This window comes from Prionailurus bengalensis, chromosome X (genome assembly GCF_016509475.1).
Source record: "Prionailurus bengalensis isolate Pbe53 chromosome X, Fcat_Pben_1.1_paternal_pri, whole genome shotgun sequence".
NCBI classification, from domain to species: domain Eukaryota; kingdom Metazoa; phylum Chordata; class Mammalia; order Carnivora; family Felidae; genus Prionailurus; species Prionailurus bengalensis.
In genome coordinates, this window is record NC_057361.1 from 6,787,388 (window position 1) to 6,810,076 (window position 22,689).

Here is a 22,689-nt window from a genome sequence, read left to right on the forward strand (position 1 = left end):
GGCGTCAGCACAAAGAACTTGTTTGATTTACGCACATTATAAATGGGTATTTATCACTCAGAACGTGGACAGTTTTATGTGAAAAGACAGAAGTTGTGTGTCGTCCCCCTGCCCCCCAAATCTGACCTGAGCATTGTCATGTTAATTCAAAAAGTCAGTATCAGCTGAGCAACCTAAAAATGAGGCATACACATCTGACGTCTTTGGTTGTTTTAACCTAAAGCGTGTGAATACCAGTCATCTGTAGGTACCCAGTACCTCGAGGGTGGGCCTCCCCTTGCTGTGAGGAGGATTCACAGCCAGGACTTGCCCCCCAGAAGATTCCAGCCAGAGCGCTCGGTGCATTTTTTTGGCTTTCTAGCTCCTAGCCGCACATACACATTACATTCTGTTGTGGGCATCTCTCCACATCGCCACCGTCCGTCGTCTTGGCTGCCCCGCCCACACCTAATCCCGTGACATTTGTGGAAACGACTCCCACTTAGCCGTTCTATAGAGGGTTCAACTTCGTTTCTGTAAACAACTAGTTGTGCACGTGTAAATCCGTGCCTGCTGGGCAGTGAGAAGGCTCAGTCAAGAGCGGCTGGGAGTAGGGGACTCCTTCACGAGAACTGGGCCATTTATCTGTTAATTGCTAGACCTTGCAGCGAAGAGCGAAGTCTAGTAATGACGTATGTGTTGGACTAACTTGGTTGTAAGTTGGATGCGGTAACGATGTTAAATTCATATGTAGGCAACATGGGGATGTACTGCCATCTGCTCCGAACTGTATACATTTAGACGGATATGATATCACACCAGTTCTATTTCTACCCCTACTTTCTGCTTATCATTAATGTTTATTACAAAGCCCTGCAGGTCCCGAAAATGGTGCATGAGTCACCCAGACGGAAAATGCAACCTTCGGTGGAGCTTGGGTGTTAAATACATCTTCCTGTATTCTGAAGGGTTTTTTTGTTTTGTTTTGTTTTGTTTTCATCGTTATGTCTTAAGCTATCCAACGTTTTCTTGTTGTGTCAGGGACACAGCTAAGCTTTGTGGATACAGATGTTGAGTTAGACCCCCCCCCTTGAGCTCAGTGTCGTGGATGCCCTGGTGGACCTAGACAGGCAAGAAGCAGAAACAAACAAGATAGTTGATAACACATGCCACAAAGCGCATCAGCAGGGTTATGTGACCGAGGGACTTGGAGGAAAGGGGTCCCATGTTAGAGGTAAGAAGGCCTCTTAAAGAGGAAACCGTTGAGTTGGAGTCTGGGGGATACAGGGTGGGGGAGCCAGAGGAGAGTTCGGGAACAGTACGTGCAGAGGCCAGGCAGCGGGAGCAAGCTCCGGGAACGTGAGAGGTGAAAAGGCAGCCGGACTAGCGTGATGTGATAGCAGCAAGCATCTGACAGGGAGATGGGGTCAGAGCCGTGGACAGGGAACAGCCATCGCCTCCTTATGGGACACAATAATGGTGACAGCTTTGGACTTGAAGCCCTGCTCTGCCTCCGCACTCCCCCTGCAGGTGGCTGGCAGCTGGGTGGGGAAGGGACTGTAGTGTGGCTCCAGGTGGGTCCCAGGCAGAAGGCAGTCTTGCTTTCCACTCGCAGAGCTCAGTCAAGCCGGGAAGGAAGGCACAGATTTGGGACACTTCAGCGGATGTCCTGGCCGGAGGGGTCGGGCCTGGTGTCGTTCCCTGAGTGGGAGGGAGGTGTCATTCATTGAGACGGCAGGCTGCAGGAGTGACGCCTCCCTGAGTGGGAGGGAGGGTGGAGGGTTGCAGGGGAACAGGCCGTGTTCGGGGTGCCCTCCAAGTAGACAGGTCATGTGGGATGGGTGTGGCTCGGGCAGGGCCAGGACCAGAAATGCATGTGGGGTCTCAAGCCGGTGGGGGGCGGGGGGGGGGTGGGTGACTCCTCGGGGCAGGAGAATGGCAGCGCAGGCCTGCCCGGTCCGTGGGAGGGGCCCAAGGGCAGCAAGACCCTTTGGGAAACTTAAGGTGCCAAAGTCATTTGATAACCCCTTGTGTTTTCATAAAGACATACGCAGGCTCGTAGGAGATCAGAATTGGGTGAACCCGCCATCTAGAAACGTTCTGAGAGAAATTTGTGAAAGCCATCTTCTTATTAACTCCTTTTTTGTTTTAAAGGGGAACAGCTTCCATTAAGAATTATGCCTAAATTTCCTTTTTGTCCTTTTTATCCTGACCTTGTAGTTTTCATCTGAGGTGGGGAGAAAGGATGTGACCGAGATTAAATCTGAATACCTGTTATTTTTCTTAGGCTTCTGTGAGGTTTTGCTGACAACCACAAGTACAGTGGTGAACATCATATAACGGCACAGTGTGTTAATTTTTTTTTTGAATGGCTTTTATGATCTTTTTTTTTAATGTTTGTTTTTGAGAGAGACACAGGGGCAGAGCGTGAGTGGGGGAAGGGCAGAGAGAAAGGGAGACGCAAAATCCGAAGCAGGCTCCAGGCTCCGAGCTGTCAGCACAGAGCCCGACGTGGGGCTCGAACCCACAAACTGTGAGATCATGACCTGAGCTGAAGTCGGACACTTCACCGACTGAGCCACCCGGGCGCCCCTCGAATGGCTTTTATGATCTCGATTTAATGACAACTTCCATCCCATTTCCTGGCCACAAAGATTAATATGAATTTCACTAACCAAAATGTGTCATTCTGTTACCGTGTAGCTAAATTCTCTGAGGACAGAAGCTGGCCTAAGAATTTCCAGGTTTGACTAATGTTCAGATATTTCAGAAGGGACCAAGATTCTGAGGTTGCTTCTAGACAGTGGCTCTGCCCCACCAGAAAGTATCTGAACGTGTCACCTATGAATCTGAATATGACTGAGTCCATTTTGTATTTCATGGTGAAGGGTTTGAAAGTGGCTCTGGAAAAGAAAGTGGTTACTTATTCCTCAGTTGCTAACTTCCAGATATATTGGCCGTTGTCCATTTTAACCCTCATCACCATTTTGATGTTAGTTGCTTTTTAATCAACAAGTAGGGTGTTTGGGAGAGATACATTTGCATTAAAGATTCATTTTCTTTGAGTTTTTCTTTTATTTTGTTTTGTTTTACGTGGTCTAAATATACATAATATAAAATTTACCGTTTTGGGGCGCCTGGGTGGTTCAGTCGGTCAAGCGTCCAGCTCTTGGTTTCGGCTCAGGTCATGATCTCACAGTTCATGAGTTCGAGCCCCACATCAGGCTCTGGGCTGACAGAGCAGAGCCTGCTTGGGATTCTCTCTCCACCTCTCCTCTGCTCCTGCTCTGTCTGTGTCTCTCTCTCAAAAATAAACATTTTTAAAACCTTACCATATTGGCCATGTTTAAGTATATAGTTTAATGGCATTAAGTATAGTCACCATCCATTCCCAAAGCTTTTTCATCTGCCTAAATTAATTTTTCAAATGTTTATTTTGAGAGAGAGAGAGAGAGAGAGCGCTTGTACACTTGTACAAGAGCAGGGGAGGGGCAGAGAGAGAGGGAGAGAGAAAATTGCAAGCAGGCTCTAGGCTGTCAGTGCAGAGCCTGACTCGGGGCTCGATCCCATGAACCTCAAGATCATGACCTGAGCCAAAATCGGGAGTCGAATGTTTACTCAGCTGAGCCACCAGGGTGCTCCCAAATTAAAACTCTCTGCCTTTTGGGACAATAATTCCTTTCCCTTCTGCCCATCCCCCAGCTCCAGGCTGCCCAGTTCTACTTTCTGTCTGTCTTGAACTACTCTAAGTAGGTGTTTCACATGAGTGGGATCCTGCAGGCTTTGGCCTTTCGTGTCCAGCTGATTTCCCTTAACGTAACGTCCTCAGGGTTCACCCACAGGGTAGCACGTATCAGAATTTCATTCTTTTCAAAAGCTGAGTAGTACTCTTGTGTATATGTGTGCGTGTATATATAACACATACATGTTTTGTTGATTCATTCGTTCATCGGTGGACATGTGGCTTGTTTCTGGCTGTTGGCCGTTGTGAATAATGTTGCTGCTATATGAACGTTAGGGTCCAAATATCCGTTCGACTCCCTTCTTTCAGTTGTCTTATATACCTAGAAGTGGGATTGCTGGATCATATGGTAATACTATATTTAGTTTTTCGGGGGGAGCTATCATACTGTTTTCCTGAAGGTTCATTTTGAAGTAATCTTTGCGAGATGCGATAGAAGTGGCATCCAACCATGACTCATGTTATCTAACATAAGAGCTAGCGAACGCCCACAGGCTAAATTTAGCCCAGTGCCTACTGCGGTACAGTCAACAAGCTAAGGGTGGCTTTTGCATTTTTAAATATCAAAGGAAGAAGAATGTCCTGATACATGAAAATTCTATGAAATTCAGGTGTTACTGTACATAATTAACATTTATTTATTTTTGAGACAGAGAGAGACAGAGCATGAACGGGGGAGGGGCAGAGAGAGAGGGAGACACAGAATCGGAAGCAGGCTCCAGGCTCTGAGCCATCAGCCCAGAGCCCGACGCGGGGCTCGAACCCACGGACCGCGAGATCCTGATCTGAGCCGAAGTCGGACGCTCAACCGACTGAGCCACCCAGGCGCCCCCATAATTAAAGTTTCGTTGGAACACAGCTACACCCATTGACTCGCGTCTTGTCCGTGACTGTTTCTCCCCACAGAGGTAGAGTGGAGTGATTGTAACAGAGACCATATGGCCCACGAAGCTGAAAATATTTACTCTTTGACCCTTTGGGAACAAGTTTGCCAACCTCTGCTCTAACAGGTTAGAATTGTAAGAAGCCAGCGGTGCCTGGGGGGCTCAGTCAGTTGAGCGTTCAACTCTTGATTTCTGCTCAGATCGTGATCTCACAGTTGGTGGGACCGAGCCCCACGTTGGGTTTTTTGCTGACAGCACGCAGCCTCCTTGGTATGTTCTCTCCTCTCTCTCTCTCTCTCTCTCTCTCTCTGCCCCTCTCCCTGCTTGTACGTGCTCTCTCCCTCCCTCTTATAATAAACATAAACTTAAAAAAAAAAAGAATCGTAAGTCAGACAAGCACATTTACATCTGTTGACTGTGCCAGTGTAGCAACAGGGTTTTCCACTGGTTATAGGAACGTCATGCTGTCCACCTTATTAATCACACTGTTCTAAACCTCGTTTCTGTCTCCTTTTTACATGCGAGCATCCAATGCTTATTGCCAAAGCCCCACGGACCTGCAGACTGTAAAACCCCGACCCGGTTTTTTTGTTTTTTTAGTATTTTATTTTTAAGTAATCTGTACACCCATTGTGGGGCTTGAACTCACAACCCTGAACTCACAGCATCGCATGCTGTACTGACTGAGTCAGCCAGGCGCCCCAACCCCAACCGAGTATTGAGACTCGCCCCTTTCGGATACATTTCCTTTTCCATTCCCCGTTCCAAAAGTTGCTTCTTGGGCCTGTCTTTTAAGGAATTCTTTCTTCCCAGTGAAGAAGAGATAAATCTCTGAGTAACGGAGGAACCACACTGAGGAGGATTTCTCAAAACGCACTTACTTTTTTCCTATGCTTTTTTGGACAAGGTCTGTACCCTACTAAAAGGCAGTCTTCTATTTTTAATCTGTGATATTTCAATAAAACCATGTAAATGTCATACTTGGAGCTGTAGGGCATTTTCAACATTTTTTGCAAAGAGCGTTTCTCTACAGTGCGGGCTGCGTACGGCGTTGTGAGAAGTTGTATTCACACAACCGGAAATCAGCAGCAGCATTGGTTTTCGCCGTGAACGTCTTTGTTCATTTAACGAAACCTTCGGAGTACCATTTGAGGGCAGCCCTTTGTTCAGAGTTTAGCTGATTGTTAGAAATGTCACCCCCAGACCTTCCTAAGGGACACGACCTGCCATACCACAGGTACCTTTATACTTGTGTATTTAACGTATCTGTCCCCCATTTTGACCACCCCCCCCCCCGGCTGCTGGCAGCCATCACTTTGTTCTCTGTATTTCTGGGTCTGGTTTTGCTTTTTTCTTGTTTGTGTTGTTTCATTAGATTCCACATTAAGTGAAATCACATGGGATTTTCTTTCTCTGTCTGACTTCACTTAGCATAATGCCCTGTTGTCCATCCCCATATTATTTTTTGTACTCCATGAACGTGATCTTAGGACCTGAGAGAAATTTGAACAGGCTCAAAGGAAATCAGGCAAAGCTTAAACTGGAAAATACACTGAAATTCTGTTTTTCCTATATTTAGTTTTTATAGGAAATGGGGGTGTTGGCATTTTCTCTCTCTGAAATTGTGTTTGAAATTGTATTTGCACGAAGAAAAGTCTTGCCCACTGGACTGGTAAAATGTATCCATAAAAGAGAGAGGGTAGGCAGATGAAATCATTCGGTGACTGTAGCATGAAGATACCAAATAGGCTATTCCAGAATTTTACTGTCTACACTCACTCTGATCCAGTTTTTATTCTTCTCTGACTCTATTCTCACTTCCTTTCTCAAACACACTTGCTCATTTAAAAACCCCGTTATTTGAGGGGCGCCTGGGTGGCTCAGTGAGTTAAGCGTCCGACTCTCGATTTCGGCTCAGGTCATGATCTCAGGGCTTGTGAGTTCAGGCCCCACGTTAGGCTCTGTGCTGCCTGTGCTCCCTCTCTCTCTGTCCTTCTCTCCCTGCTCGTGCTTTCTCTGTCTCTCTCCAAATAAATAAATAAAGTTCAGTTTTTAAAGTTCAGTTACTTGAGAACAAAGTAATAAGTTTCCTTTTAAGAAAACCACAGATAGGGGAGCCCCGGTGACTTAGTCAGTTAAGTGTCCAGCTTCGGCTCAGGTCATGATCTTGCCGCTTGTGGGTTTGAGCCCCACAGTGGGCTCTGTGCTCACGCCTTGGAGCCTGGAGCCTGTTTCAGATTCTGTGTCTCCCTCTCTCTCTCTCTACCCCTCCCTCGCTTACGCTCTCACGCTCTCTCTCTCTCTCTCTCAAAAATAAATAAACATTAAAAAAATTAAAAAATAAGAAAACGACAGAAAAATGGGATTATGTCCCAGTTGAAATGAAAACTTGATTCACTCACACTTTTATTTGCATGACTATTTTAGTCCCTGTTAAGAACCTTCTCGAAATTTATTCCTTTGGAGCAGGGAGGGGGAATAAATGTTTATAGGTTCATCTTAACTTTTTATTTTTTATTTATTTAAAAAATGTTCTAATTGTGGCAAAATACACGTAAGGTTCGTCTTGTTTTATTTTTATTATTATTTTTAGGTTCTTACATATATTTTTTTCTTTAAAAGCCTGAGAAAATGAGCAACAGAACAAAAGGAACATAGCAGCATCCCAGTGGCCAGGGTTTGGATCTGTTGCTGTTCCGTGGTTATAATCATGACTTCGTTTGCGATACGCCTTCCGCGTCTGCCTTTACGTGCGTTCGAATATGTGTACCTGTGCCGTCTAACTGTTGTGTGCTGTGCTCATTCTGGGGGGCGGGGAGATTGAGTCACTCACCAGCTTCGGTGGGGGCTTCTGGGATTTAGCCACAGTCGGCCTCACTCCAGGGCCGTGACGCTTCTCCCAGAATGCCAGATTGTCTGGTGAAGGAGACGCTACCCTTTCCCAGCACTGAGTGTAATTTCTGGGAAAAGGCCACACTGCAATTCAGAAAAGAGAAAGCCAGCTCAGGCCGGCCCGAAGTATATAAGTACAGCGCGACAGAGATGGGCAAACATAATTTAGGGAAGAGTTTGACCTTCAAGGAAAATGCAGACTGATACAAGAACTGCTGGGCTCTGTATCTTTTACTTTTAAGAATCCCTTAGGGGCGCCTGGGCGGCTCAGTCGGTAAGCCTCAGACTTTAGCTCAGGTCATGCCCCCGTGGTCCATGGGTTCGAGTCCTGCGTCGGGCTCTGTGCCGACAGCTCGGAGCCTGGAGCCGGCTTCGGATTCTGTGTCTCCCTCTCTCTCTGCCTCTCCCCGCCACTTGAACTCTGTAAATAAACATTAAAGAAAAAAAAGAATCCCTTAAAAGTGCCTGCTGGAGACAGACTTGTGGGGGAAGGGGAGGGCGTTAGGGTTTAGGGCCAAATGGCCTGGTTCTCCCCTTCCTGGCAGTGCATTTACAAAGTCTGAAATACTGGGAGATGGTGACAGTGTGGGGGACAGCACCATGCTGAACGCTGAACTCATGCACCCTGGACGCTTCACCCAAATGCCGTGTGTTTCCCTTCACACCGCACACGGACTCTTTGGCCTGCGTGTTCCTCATTGGGCAGCATGAGGTGCCTCTGTGGGATGTGACGTCAGCCTCCCAGCTTAGACCATCAGGGGGACCATCAGAAGCCCTCGGGAACCTGGGGATTCTGATTGCCCGACACCTGAGCTCTTTGACTCACAGAAAGTTTAGAAGTTCCGAAATCGTTTGTTCTTTTTTCTGTCTCAAGATTCAGTCGCCCTTTTATTTATTTGTTTTTAATCTTTATTTGTTTTTGAGACAGTGCAAGCGGGGAAGGGGCAGATGGGGGGCAGGGGATCTGAAGAGGGCTCTGCCCCGACAGGCTGACAGCAACAAGCCCGGTGTGGGGCTCGAACTCGTGAACCGTGAGATCATGACCTGAGCTGAAGTCGGATGCTCAACTGACTGAGCCACCCAGGCACCCCTGGTTGCCCTTTTATTTATTTCACATATATTTTTTAAGGTTTTAATGTTTAAGTAATCTCTACACTCAACATGGGGCTCATACCCATGACCACCGTGATCAAGGGGATTGTGCTCTACTGACTGAGCCAGCCAGGCACCCATAGTCACCCTTTCAAACTGTGGGAAAACACGACTCATCTTTTTTCTTTTTAATCTATTTTTATTTTTATTTATGTATTGTACCCGTTTCACTCGCTTGTACAATCATTTATAATAATGATTATTGCTGCCTCTGACCTTGCCAGTATTCAGTACCAGTGATGGGATAAGGGAAGCATTACCTCTTAAAAACAGACTGACCAACAGAGTAAGAACTTTAACAGGAATTAGGGGATGGAGCAACGGCATGGCTTCTGCTGCTGAAGAATGAAACTCCATGCATCGGAAGGGAAATTCTTTTTCCCTACTGCCAGCTGACCACACACTCTGCCGCTTTCTTGGTCAGAGGAATGACCTCTCATCTCCAAATGAATGATCTCTCTAAATAAGATATTCAGTGTTGATGGAACACTCGGGTCAGTCTGGATTTTGCATAACGAGATGCACATGTGAGCAAAACGCAGGGCCCGCCAACGGCTCACTCTTGTCCCAGCCACCACGTTCTAGTCACCTGATAGAGACTGACGGTGGGAGAGTCTGATGGGAGTCGGTTGGAAAAAAAATAACATCTAGAAAATCCCAAAACGAGTTGAGCACAGTTGCTCGTAGGTACGGTGTAAATGATGCAATCTATTTCTGACCAACTCAGAGTATTAAAGATTAGCCGAATGAACCGCATGTAATGAGCACCTTGTGTATAAGCAAATTGATGATTCGGTGAGTCTGGAAGACATCCCTTCAATAAATGGTGTTATCAGTTGCAAATTCCTATTTATTTTCATTGTGCAAAATAAATTCCTACCTCCCTTCCATCCAAATCATGGTAAGTGATGGGGCGCCTGGGTGGCTTAGTCGGTTAAGTGTCTGACTCTTGATTTCTGCTCAGGACGTGATCTCACGGTTCGTGAGTTTGAGACCCGTGTCAGGCTCTGTGCTGACGGCATGAAGCCTGCTTGGGATTCTCTCGCTCCCTCTCTCTCTGCCCCTCCCTTTCTCTGTCTCTCCTCCTCTCTCAAAATAAATAAACATTATAAAAAAGGAATTTTAATGATGGACACAGCTGACATGTGCCTTCATCGCTAAATTGAAAGATTCTACTTTGAAAACTATATTTATGTTAAACATCAGAACACACACGGGACACCTGGGTGGCTCCGTCGGTTGAGCATCCGACTCTTGATTTCTGCTCAGGGTATGATCTCGCAGTTTGTGAGTTCAAGCCTCGCATCGGGCCCTGCGCTGACAGTGCGGAGCCAGCTTGGGATTCTCTCTCTCTCTCTCTCTCTCTCTCTCTCTCTCTCTCTCTCAATATAAATAAATACAACATTAAAAAAAAAAAAAGCCAGAACACACAGAAGAAGCTTATTATACACTGAAAGCCAGGAACTCAGAGTGACTTAGAAGACTTTTGACCTTTTACCTTTGTATCAAGATTGCTCAGCCTTGGCTCTGTTGACATTTGTGACTGGAAAGTCTTTTCTTGTGGGGGAGAGGTCTTTTGTGTTGTAGGTGTTGAGCAGTATCCCTGGTCTCTACCGATTAAATGCCAGGAGCACCCCCCCCACACACACACACCACTTGTGACATTGCGACAACCAGTAATATTTCTGGACATTTCCCCTGGGGCAGATTCTGGACATTGCCCCTGGGGAGGGGGGGCGGGTGCAGAATTGCCTGCCATTGAAAACCTCTTAAAATCTCTCCCGTGAGCATGCACTACTTGTATAATTTTAATGGCATTTAAAACCATAAAATTTACCCAGTGGAGTTGAAAACTTCTATCCATACCGAAGCCCGCACACGATATTTATGGCAGCTTTATTCATCATTGCCAAAACTCGGAAGCTCGGAAGCAACCAAGACGAGATGGCCTTCGGTAGGTGGATGGATACATAAGCCGTGGTCCATCCAGACGGTGGAATTCTATTCGGTGCTGAGGAGAAACGAGCTGTCAGGCCGTGAAAAGATAGGGAAGCACCTTAAATGCCCATCACAAAGCGAAAGAAGCCCATCAGAAAAGGCTATGTGCTGTAGGACTCCAATTCTGTGACCTTCTGGAAAAGGAAACAGCGAAAACACCAGTGGTTGCCAGGGGTTGGAGGAGGAAGAGGTGAAGGGCAGAGCACAGAGGACTGTTTAGGGATGCTGTGATGATGGACACGTGTCATTGTACGTGTGCGTCAGTCCACAGAACACACCGCAGCAAGAGTGAGCCCTGACGTAAACTGTGCGCTCTGGGTGACAATGACGTGTCCGCGTAGGTTCGTCCATGGTAACTAATGTCCCCTCTGGTGGGGGATGTTGGCAGTGGGGAGTGAGGGCAGGGGGTATTTGAGAAATCTCTGTACCTTCTGCTCAATTTTGCTCTGAACGTAAAACTACTCTAAAAACAGAAGTGTATTTAAATATAATATTTTCTTATTTCATTTTTTATTATTTTTTTAAATGTTTAATTTTGAGAGCGAGAGAGCATGAGCGGGGGAGGGGCGGAGACACAGAATCCGAAGCAGGCCCCAGGCTCCCAGCTGTCAGCACAGAGCCCGACGCGGGGCTCGAACTCCCCAAGTGTGAGATCACGACCTGAGCTGAAGTTGGACGCTCAACCGACTGAACCACCCAGACGCCCCTAAATGCAATCATTTTCAAAGGCAAAATAAAGACGGTGTTCCCAAACTGATTAGATTGTTCTGTTTCATTGCCCACTTCTGTGATCCGTGAAAGAATTGGGAAGTTTGAAACTTTCGGCACTCGGGTCCTGAAATCTGCACGTCGATGTGATGTGACATTTGCTCGGCTGTCCCAGCGATCCCTGGGGGCAGCTGTGTGAATGGCCCCTGGGGACCGGAGACTCGTGCTCCCGTCCACAGCACACTCCTGCTCTTTCCCCTTCCCTGTGGTCGTTCTCTGTCACAAAGCACAGACCTGCTTTGCTTCTGGAATAAAGAACTTCTTTCTCTGCGTGCTGTCTGGTCACCCTGACCAGACGAGTGGGTTATCTGTTTAAATGCAGTGAAGAGTTATGAGTGCACAGCTTACTAAACCTGGCGTGGTTGTGTGCCGAGGCCTGGGTGGGCAAGCCACGCCCGTAGGCCGACCCAAACACCCCCACACCTGTGTCTTTTTACTTTGTCAACTCCTGCTTCGGAGTGTCAGGATCCAGCTCAGTAGTGACAACAAGAGTATGGCTAGGCCTCAAGTCACTTACTGTTTGGCCGTTTACAGAAAAGGTGGGCTCGCCTCTGCTCTGTGGCCCTGGAATTTCCCGCCTGTGGCCATGTCTAGATAGGTCTCCCAACTTTTAAGCTCAGGTTCAGAAAAGGGGAGGGTAGTAAATAGAGAAGCCTCAAGTATGAAAATGATAGAGGACGTCAAGAACATTTCATCGTAAGTACTCTGGGGAGTTTCTGTGTTTCTCTACATGTAACATTTACCTAATATATACCAGTGTATACTTATCGAAATGCCTGGCGTGTGCACTTTTTCATCAAAGATACAAAACACTGTTTTCTCTGATTTTAAACAAGCTATTATTATTTTTTTTAAATGTTTTTATTTATTTTTGGGACAGAGAGAGACAGAGCATGAACGGGGTAGGGGCACAGAGAGAGGGAGACACAGAATCGGAAACAGGCTCCAGGCTCCGAGCCATCAGCCCAGAGCCTGACACGGGGCTCGAACTCACGGACCGCAAGATCGTGACCTGGCTGAAGTCGGACGCTCAACCGACTGCGCCACCCAGGCGCCCCAAAACAAGCTATTGTTTTAAACATAAAATTCTCTGATTTTAGTAACATGCTAAAAACGAAGCGTTAGTAGCATTCATGATACAGTCACTTGATGGGACAGGGCACTTTTTTCTTTTTTAATGTTTATTAATTTTTGAGAGAGGCAGAGCACGAGCAGGGGAGAGGGCAGAGAGAGAGGGAGACACAGAATCGGAAGCAGGCTCCAGGCGCCGAGCTGTCGGCACAGAACCCGACGCGGGGCCCGAACCCACGAACCGCGAGATCGTGACCCGAGCCGGAGTCGGACGCTCAACCGACTGAGCCACCCGGGTGCCCCAGGACGGGCCAGTTGTGTGTGAGATATTGTAACCACGTGCCGTTGCAGCTATTGTTTTAAGAAGGTTGTTCTCAGGAAACAGACTCTCAGATAAATTTGCTGGGGTCACGGATCAACACCTGTTGGAGAGAGGGGAACAGGACCTCGTGTGGAAGCTCCCAGGCACCTGTCTGCCCCATTGCCCCAAGTTGGCCGCCCTGATCAAAGTGTTTCTTCAGCTTGGGCTTGTCTTCAAGAGCAGAGGTTGTGATTTCTCACCATTACATTCCTTAATCCTTTTGGGGTGTGTGTCTTCATTGAACAGCTGAATGTGCCCTCAGCGTGTTGATGCTCAGGCTTCTTACGGAGTCTGGTGGTCTGGGCTCTCTACAGTCAGACTCCAACAGACCAGGGTCACTGTGTCATTACCTTCCTTCGTGAATTGCTTTCTTAAAGCAGAGTGATCTTGGTGTCCAGGAATCATCCATATAACATGTTTTCTTCACCCTAGCATGTCCTCCTCAGACTCAGGAAGCAGTTAAGAGGTGGGAGAAATCACAAAGGAGAATGCCAACTGAACAGAATACATACATTCAAAGACAGTATATGGCTGCATGCCTGGGTGGCTTGGTCGGTTAAGCGTCGGACTTCAACTCAGGTCATGATCTCGCGGTTCATAAGTTCAAGCTCCCTGTTGGGCTCTGTGCTGACGGCTCAGAGCCTGGAACCTGCTTCGAATTCTGTGTCTCCCTTTCTCTGCTCCTCCCCTGCTCACGTTCGCATGCTCTTTCTCTCGGTCTCTTTCCCTCCTCCTCCCTCTCTCTCCCCGTCTCTCTCTCTCTGTCTCAAAAATAAACATTAAAAACAAAAGATAATATATATCGATAATATATGGCCAACTATAATATACATACATACATGCATACATATATTCATAGACAGAATGTATACTTCTCCAAACCGGTTTTGTTACGACAGCGTGGCTTGATCTTGATTTTGTATCCAGTCCGACAATCAGCCTTTAATCAGAATGGTTATACCATTTACCACTGGCTTTTTGTTTTCTGTTTGTGCCATTCTGTGTTTCTGTTTTCCTCTGTTCCTGGATATGTTTGCATAAATTGAGAATTTTTTTGCACGATTCTGCTATGAGCTCATTAGCTATACTTCAGTTTTAATTTTTAGAGTAATGTTCTAATGCTTGCAGTATCCATCTCGAATTTGGCACAGTCTGGTGCTCTCTTCGGCGGCACATTAACACTAATTTCGCGCAGTCTGCGTTTGCACATCGTACCGCATCACGGATGTGGACCTAGCAACAGTTACTTCCATTCCTCTCCATCCCCGACTTCTTCTACTGTCGTACATTTTCCTTTCATATGTTTTAAAAAGCACAATACAGGGGCGCCTGGGTGGCTCAGTCAGTTAAGCATCTGACTTCGGCTCAGTCATGATCTCACAAGCCTCACGTTCATGAGTTCGAGCCCCACGTCGGGCTCTGTGCTGACAGCTCAGATCCTGGAGCCCCTTCTGATTCTGTGTCTTCTTCTCTCTCCCTGCCCCTACCCCACTTGTGTTCTCTTTCTCTCTCTCAAAAATAAATAAAAACATTTTTAAAAAACCCTACGATAGTTATTAATTTTGCATTAAGCAATCAATTATATGTAAAAGAAATTTTATATATATTTTTAATGTTTATTTTTGAAAGAGAGAGAACACGAGCAGAGAGAGAGAGGGAGACACAGAATCTGAAGCAGGCTCCAGGCTCCGAGCTGTCAGCACAGAGCCCAACGTGGGGCTTGAACCCATAAACTGTGAGATCATGACCTGGGCCAAAGTTGCATGGTTAACTGTGCCATTCAGATGCCCCTGTAAATTTTAAAATGAGAAGATAATGTGTGGTTTGTTTTTTTTTTAATTTAAGTTGTATTTATTTTGAGAGAGAGAGCACGAGCAGGGGAGGGGCAGAGAGAGAGGGAAAGAGAGAATCCCAGACAGGCTCCACGCTGACCGTGTGGGCGGGGCTCGAACCCAGAAACCCAGAGATCATGACCTGAGCCGAAATCAAGAGTCAGATGCTCAACCGACTGAGCCACCCAGGTGCCCCAGAAGAAAATGTTTTTATATTTATCATTTCTGTCACTCATCATTCCTTTGCACAAATCCAGATGTCCAGGTGTCAGTCTGAGCTCTTTATCCTTCCCCTTGAAGCACGTCCGTTAACTTTTCATTAATTTTTCTTACAGGACAGGCCTATTGGCCATGAACTGTCTGTGCATTTGTTTGCCTGGAAGAGTCTTTTTCTTCGTATTTAAGAGCTGTTTTGTCTGAGAGTAGAGTTTTCAGTTGACACATTGTTTCGGCTCTCTGAAGATTTCATTCCATTGTTTCCTGGGTTGCATGGTTTTTGACAAGAAGTCCATGAGTTGTATCTTTCCCTCTGGCTGTAATTTGTGTTTTTATTCTCTGGCTGCTTTTAAGAATTTCTTTTGACTGCAGATTTTCAGGAGATCGCGTCTTGTTAGGGTTTTCTCTGGAGTTTATCCCGCTTGGTGTTTGTTTCACTTTATGGATCTGTTTTACCTTTTTTTAACCTACAATTTCCCCAGACTTACTCGATCTTGGAAGCTTTTCTGTAGAAACACATTGTCACATCTAAGAACTTGTGCCTTCTGAACAAACACTAGAACGAACCCTCCCCCTGGTTGGGACAACCTGAAAGTCGCTGGTCGTTAGTTTTTGCCTGTTGGTAACTCTCTCCTGTCTGCTTGGGCCGTAGAGAATGGGGTTCTGCACAAAACCCTGGACACGTCTCTGGTCCGTGTGCACAGTATACTGACATTATTACTCGTGAGAGGGGCATCAGCCGTAAGTGGCGGGCTGGCTGCCAGCTTTACGGGCACACTTCCACAATGACCGCTTTTCCCATCTCAAATATGGGTCAGAGATCTTACCAGACTTCTCACACCTGTGCCGTAATGCTCCATTGGCCACAGGAAAATTGATGGCACAGCCAGGGTTACCGCCTACAGATAACCAGACTAAAGTGTTAATTCCAAAAACTTTCAGACTAAATATTTTCTATAGACACTGGATGACAAATATTGTCATTTAACCGTACAGACTGTCTTTACTTTTGTTTTATTTTATTGAGTTTACTTATTTTACCTTTATTTTATTAAGTTTATTTTGAGAGAAAGAGAGAGAGTGCACGCAAGCAGAGGAGGGGCAGAGGGAGAGACAGGGAGACAGTTGCAAGCAGGCTCCACACTGTCAGTGCAGAGCCGGACACCCAGCCCAGGGCTCAGACCCACAAACTGTGCGATCATGACCTGAGCCAAAGTCAGACCCGTAGTCGACTGACCCACCCAGGTGCACCTGCAGACTGTTTTTAAAAGAAAAACATTTTGGGGCGCCCGAGTGGCTTTGTTGGTTAAGCGTCCAACTTCAGCCCAGGTCATGATCTCGCAGCTCATGAGTTTGAGCCCCACGTCAGGCTCTGTGCTGACAGCTCAGAGCCTGGATCCTGCTTCGGATTCTGTGTCTCCCTCTCTCTCTCTGCCCCTCCTCTGCTTACCCTCTGCCTCTGTCTGTTTCTCTCTCTCTCTCTCTCTCTCACTCTCTAAAAATGATATAAACAAACATTGGGTCATCTGGATGGCTCAGTCGGTTAAGCGTCTGACTTCAGCCCAGGTGATGATCTCACAGCTCATGAGTTTGAGCCCCGTGTCGGGCTCTGTGATGACCGCTGAGTCTGGAACCTGCTTCAGGTTCTGTGTCTCTCTCTGTCTCTGCTCCTCCCCTGCTCACACTCTCTTTATTCTTCAAAAATAAATAAACATTAAAAAAAATTAAAAAAGAAAAATCTTTTAAGGTGGTCCTTGTTTTTACCTTATGTGTTTATGACATATAAGCTGATTTTTGAAGGACATCAGAGGTTAGCCCCTTGGAATTTATGTACAAAATTACTAGCCTTTATCACTAACAATACAAGAAAGTTTTTCTAGGTCATAAGCATGACTTGAAAAAGGAAGGCGTCCCTTTGGGGTCTCACTTAGGGATTATGCATTAACAGAAAGGTAAACCTTTACTTACAGCGGCAACACTTAATCCACCCGAATTAAGGGTTTTCCAAAAGTGAGCTTTAAAAAAAAAAGAGAAGATAGGAAGAAATAATCCGTATGTTGTGTGTGACTTTTCACTTCGCGGTACCCGTTTTCCTAGCTCAGTGAGTCAGAAGAGAAATGGGAATGATGGCCTGATTAATTCCCAACGGAGAAGGCTTATCTAGAACTGCCCTATTTCTTGATACTATTATAATCAAAAGTAACATTTATTTTTATCAGTCATTACCATCTGGGCACACTTGTCTTCGTTTTAGTCAAGTACCGTCGTCTTTAGATTTCATACGTCCAAAGTCTGAAAAGTGTGTTTTCATATTTCTGTTGGAGAACACCCAGTCTTCCAACAGGAAAACCTCAATTTTTTGGAAGGTCTAGTGACTGACGTGTTCAGAGTCCATCAGAGCTCTGTCTTCTGAATTTCAGCATATTGCTGGCAAGCCGTTCGGAGAGGGCTTTGGGAGCGTGGCAAACCACAGTGTATTGGCCGTGGGGTGTCGTCACCCGGCGGGGGGGGCATACAAGGATACAGGGAGGAGCAGCTTGAAGTGAAGCTCGAGGAGGAAGGGGCTTCCCAGAGTTCCTGCCGCCTGCAGGTCTGAGCCGTGAGGGAACCGTCAGCAGAATGATATTTCTTGTGTGGGGTCACCTGGTGTGATGTGCTTGTTGGTGGGACCTGGGGTGCAGCACTGAAAACACGGTGTGATTCTGGTAGGTGGGCTTCTTCCGTTGTTTAATAAAGGATCAAATGAGTTTGTAGCACTTGGAACAGAGCTGGGCAGACGATAGGTGCACTTCCGCGTGAACCACTATTCTTGTTTGTTAATAACTTCACGAGACCCAGTGTGTCCCATCCGATTGGATCGTGGAACCGTTTCTCAGCTGACACAGACCAAACGTGCACTGACAGCCCGGAAAACATCGTTCTGTCGCTTTGGTGCATTCAGACCTCTAGTTGTCGGGCTCCCCAGCTCATTTGGTTTTAGGCTTCCGTGGCGCAGCCCTGCCCGTGACCGTCCCCAGCCAGTGGATAATGATCACACGCACTTGCTGAAGGGCTCCTGGCCCCGGTCAGGTGTCTCACCTGCCCTTCACCATGAGTTGGGTTCCGAGGCTGAGGAATGCCAGTGTGACCCAGCAGGGTGGGCCTGGCTCAGGCCCCTATGACGTTGCACTGAAGAGGCCACCCTGGGGCTGCGGTTTTCTGAGGGTTTCACCAGGGCTGGGTTACCTGCTTCCGTGGTGCCTTTCTCACGTGGCTGGCAGGCGGTGCTGGCTGTCAGTAGGAGGCCTCTGTCCTGCTCCATGAGCAGTTTAAAAAACAGCCGCATCGACAGGGCGCCTGGGTGGCTTAGTCAGTTAGGCGTCCGACTTTGGCTCAGGTGATGATCTCACGGTTCATGAGTTCAAGCCCCATGTGGGGTTCACTGCCATCAGCGCACAGTCTGCTTCAGATCCTCTGTCCCACCCCCACCCCTCCCCGTTCATGCTCTGTCTCTCAAAAATAAACACACGTTGAAGGGGCGCCTGGGTGACTCAGTGGGTTAAATGTTCAGCTCTTGCTTTTGGCTCAGATCATGATCTCACAGTTTGTGAGTTCAGGCCCCACATTGGGCTTCGCCCTGACAGTGCGGAGGCTACTTGGGATTCTCTCTCCCTCTCTCTCTACCCCTCCCCCACTTGCTCTGTCTCTTAAAATAAATAATTACACAAAAAACACCCTTTATTGTGCAAATTGAATTCGATTCTACCAAGAGATAGAATCAAGCATTTAATTTATGATCAGTAAGAACGTATGCTTTGTCCCTTTGCCTTAGTGATCCATGTGGGCTGTTGGCTTTGTTTTATAACTCGGGCAACCAGGAAGGAGGCATTATGATGGTCTATGGAAGCTTCCCCTAGACACTTCTTTCTGAATCTAAGACCTGCCTGGAAGTGTTACTCACCTTCTAGTATTTCACAGTAGAAATTAGGAGTCACGAAGAGAAGAACTCGGTGAGTCTCAAATCTGTTTTGTTCAAGTTTCTCCACCTTGGCATTATTGACATCTTGCCGCGAGTCAGACTTTCTTGCGGGTAGGCTGTCCTGTGAGTTGTAGGATGTCCAGCGGCATCCCTGGTCTCTCCCCAGTAGTGGTCATTGGACCTCCTCCTCCTCCGGTCGTGACAGCCGACAACGTCTGCAGACCGTGCCTAACCTATCCAGGGGTGGAAGACACAGTCGCCCCAGGCAGAACCACTGTGTGAAAGTATGGATACGCTGTAATAATTGCATGCTTTTATTCAGTATTACGTGCCTGGGTCCGTACAAAGTCTCAGTATTAAATCTGCGAAGTCACCTGGGCAACCATTGTCAACCCAAGTGACCCTGATGGGTCTGCCCAGGAATGCGAGCAGGTCTGAAGTCAGAACTTGGGTGCTAAAGCTGGGGCGGGGGGGGGGGGGGGAGTGGGGGAGGGGCGGCGGCAAAACAAAACAAATCCGGTTTCTCTGATGCCTGGCACTTCGCGAAGATCCTGAACAGGAGAGTAATGTGCTTTGCTCCGAGCAGAGAAATAGTGACTTACTCTTTGTCGCGGTGTTTGCTGTGCAGAGCCATTTACCAGCTGTAGCTGTCGTGCTGGCGGGGGCCCGGGCTCCCTCCTGCACCCTGCTCCTCATGCAGACCTCCCTGCCTGTCCCCGGCTAGCGGTCGGCTCCCGTCCCCAGGGCCCTGCTTGCTGAACTCCTTCCCTCTGCTCGTCCTGTTGGCATCTGTCAGTCCTGGAGAGGATGCGGCTCCAACAAAGGAGGAAGGCGGCAAAATGCTATAGGGCAATTCCCCTCCCCGGTATACATCCGAAGGGATGGAAAACAGGGCCTCAAACACTTGGCGCGCGAATGTGCATAGCGACACCACTCACAGAAGCCAAAATGCCCTTGAACTGATGGACGGATGAACAAGATGAAGTTCATCCATACAGTAGAATCCTGTTCAGCCACAGAAAGGAATGAGGTCCCAGGGCAGGCTGCATCATGGCCGAACCTTGAAAACACGATGCTGAGTGAAAGATGCCCGACACAGAGGTATTGTTTCTTCCATTTATGTGAAATGCTCAGAATAGGCAAAGCCAGAGAGACAGAGGGTAGGCTGGAGGTTGCCAGAGCCGGGAGAGGGTGTGAGGAGAAGAGGGACTGCTTAATGAGTACAAGGTTTCCTTTTGGAGCCACGGAAATGTTTTGGGACTTGACAGAGTGGATGTTTGTGCAACACTGTCAATGTCTTGAGGCTCTGTACCTCCTACGTGGACGGACTGCCAGGATGTGTCTGCCCCATGCCTTGCCAAGAGCTGAGGAGCAACCAGAAAATCGTGCAGTCCTCTTCGCGTTTCTTGTTACCTTGTGTGTTGCAATGGTTAAAATGATTGGCATTTCACACACAGGCTTTGCAGGACGTGAACCTTTTTTGCCATTGGTGATTATTGGTAATGGTTCCGTTTGGGTAACAATAATGGGAAAATCAGTTATGATTAGGTATTAGAAGATCGGCTTTATCATCTTAATTTGTTGTTTCTATCAATAAACTAATTAATTTTGACATGTTGCATAAGCAGAAGAATGTTATCAACCAGTCATATTTTCCCTTTTTTGTGTGTTTGTAACACACAGATGATGTTAATTACACTTACTGAGTCTAACAACATATATAAAAGATAATCTTCAATTCCAAGACACTAATTTGTGAGTTACCATCTGTTTTGGACCAAAGAATAAGAATTTGATTCTAAAGGTTTTTCTGAACAGCTTGTAATAAGAGCTGTTTATATATTAATTACTTATTGAATTATTACGGATTTTAGCGTTTTAATTCCCGAGCAATTTGGGGCTTATTGTGGTGACATCTGCTCATATTTTGATACTTTGTGGTATTTAGCAGTTTCATCATAAGGCTATTTTTTTCCCCCTGTGGTAATTTTCAACTCAATCCCTAAACTAATAATTTGGTTTCTGCTTCAGGTACTATAAGGAATATTGTCCTGTTTTATTTCTACTACAGAAGTGTTTTCAGAACGAAATGTATTTGTATCTTATAAGCAGAATCAGTATCCCTTTATGCCTGCTTCACTCTGGTGAATAATTCCTATTCAGAGAGTTGTAAGGGGATTTTATTTGAATCTCTCTTCTTCAGTGGTAGGTTTTTTGTTTAGTTTTGTTTTTGAGAGGGGGAGTGTGTGAGCAGGGGAGGGACGGGGGGGGAGGGAGAGAGAGAATCTTAAGTAGGGTCCACACTCAGTGCAGTCTGACACAGGGTTTGATCTCCCTGCCATGAGATCATGACCTGAGCCGAAATCAAGAGTTGGATGCTCAACCGACTGAGCCACCCAGGCGCCCCCTGTGGTAGGTTTTTTAAAATTGCCCTCATTATTACTTTTATCTTACATATCCTTATGACTTTTTTTAAATGTACTGTAATGAAACTTAACGGCCTGTGAACCTACCTATAAAATCGTTTTAGCCTCCTTTCTTTGAACAGCGTAGCTATAAACGTGACTCAGTGGGACTAATTTACTTGAATTTCCTTAAAACATTTTACAAGGCTCTGCGTTCACTAATAAGAAACACCATTACTCATAGCTTCACTTGTGGAATTGAATTATATTAACCCTGGTACCTTTTTATTATCACTTAAGGTGATTGAACAGGAATTTAGAGAAAATAGCGGGCAGCTAATTTCCTTAGATTTTGAGCTTATAGACTGTAGTAGGTAATTTAAACGTAGGAGGCTGGATCCATTCACAACCAAAGAAATTTCATGAGGAAGAAGGTAAGTACTGTTCCGTAAATTCTGGTTGACTGTGTAGTGTTTAATATTGACTGAAAAGTACAAACAAGATTTTGATACGAAGTCCCCTTATGAGCTGTACATCTGGCTTCTTGAGAATCGCGAATGGTGGCATTCGGGTGGAATTGAAATGTATGGAAACAGTAATGGATACATCGAGACGCTTTGAATCCATATGCTTTTCTTTTGCTTTACTTTAGGGAAGCCAAAGGGAAAAAAAGATTCTTTTTTTGTTTTTTAATTTTTTTAATGTTTATGAGAGAGAGAGAGAGTTAGTGAGCGCACGAGTGAGCATGAGCGGGTGAGGGACAGAGAGAGGAGGAGACCGAGAAAGCAGGCTTCGGGCTCTGAGCCGTCCGAACAGAGCCCGACGCGGAGCTCAAACCCACGAACCACAAGATCATGACCCGAGCCAAAGTCAGATGCTTAACCGACTGAGCCACCGAGGCACCCCAGGGAAAAAAGAGATTGTAATGTTACTCCTGTGTGTTGATGAGCACAGTATACCTGAGGGTGTACCCCATGGACATGCGTGCAAGACCGTTACAAACGTCAGTGTGAACAATGTCTATAAAGTTTCCTTAAATCGTGTTTTCTTCTCTTAGAGGTGTGTATGGTTTAGTTTCCTGGTTGCATATGACAGTTCCTAAAACAAAGGTATTTCAGATAGGCATTGATTATCATTAAAGGAGAGCAGTAGCACTGTCTGAACCAAAACTGATTATTTCCTTAGAGACTTTCCTTCCAGGATTTCTACGAGTTCAGTACCGACTGGCCATTCTCCTTCCCCTCTTTCACTTTGCAGGTAAAACTGCATAGTCTGTGTTAAAGTGGAAGATGGAGATTATAACGTCATAAAATGTGTTTCGTTTGAGCTGAGATTTAAAAGGAAAACAATGTCACCTATTTGAAAAAGAAAACAAAGAAGAAGTAGGAGAGGCCAGAGGTGAATCATTCCCAAAGAATTTTAACTTTTTTC

The 22,689-nt window shown here is 46.4% G+C and overlaps 1 protein-coding gene across 4 annotated transcripts in view; it reads left to right on the plus strand.

Annotated features, from left to right (window-relative positions):
• TBL1X (transducin beta like 1 X-linked) overlaps window positions 1-22,689 on the plus strand; it is a 234,292-nt gene that overhangs the window by 140,032 nt on the left and 71,571 nt on the right. The gene's annotated exons all lie outside the window — the stretch shown is intronic.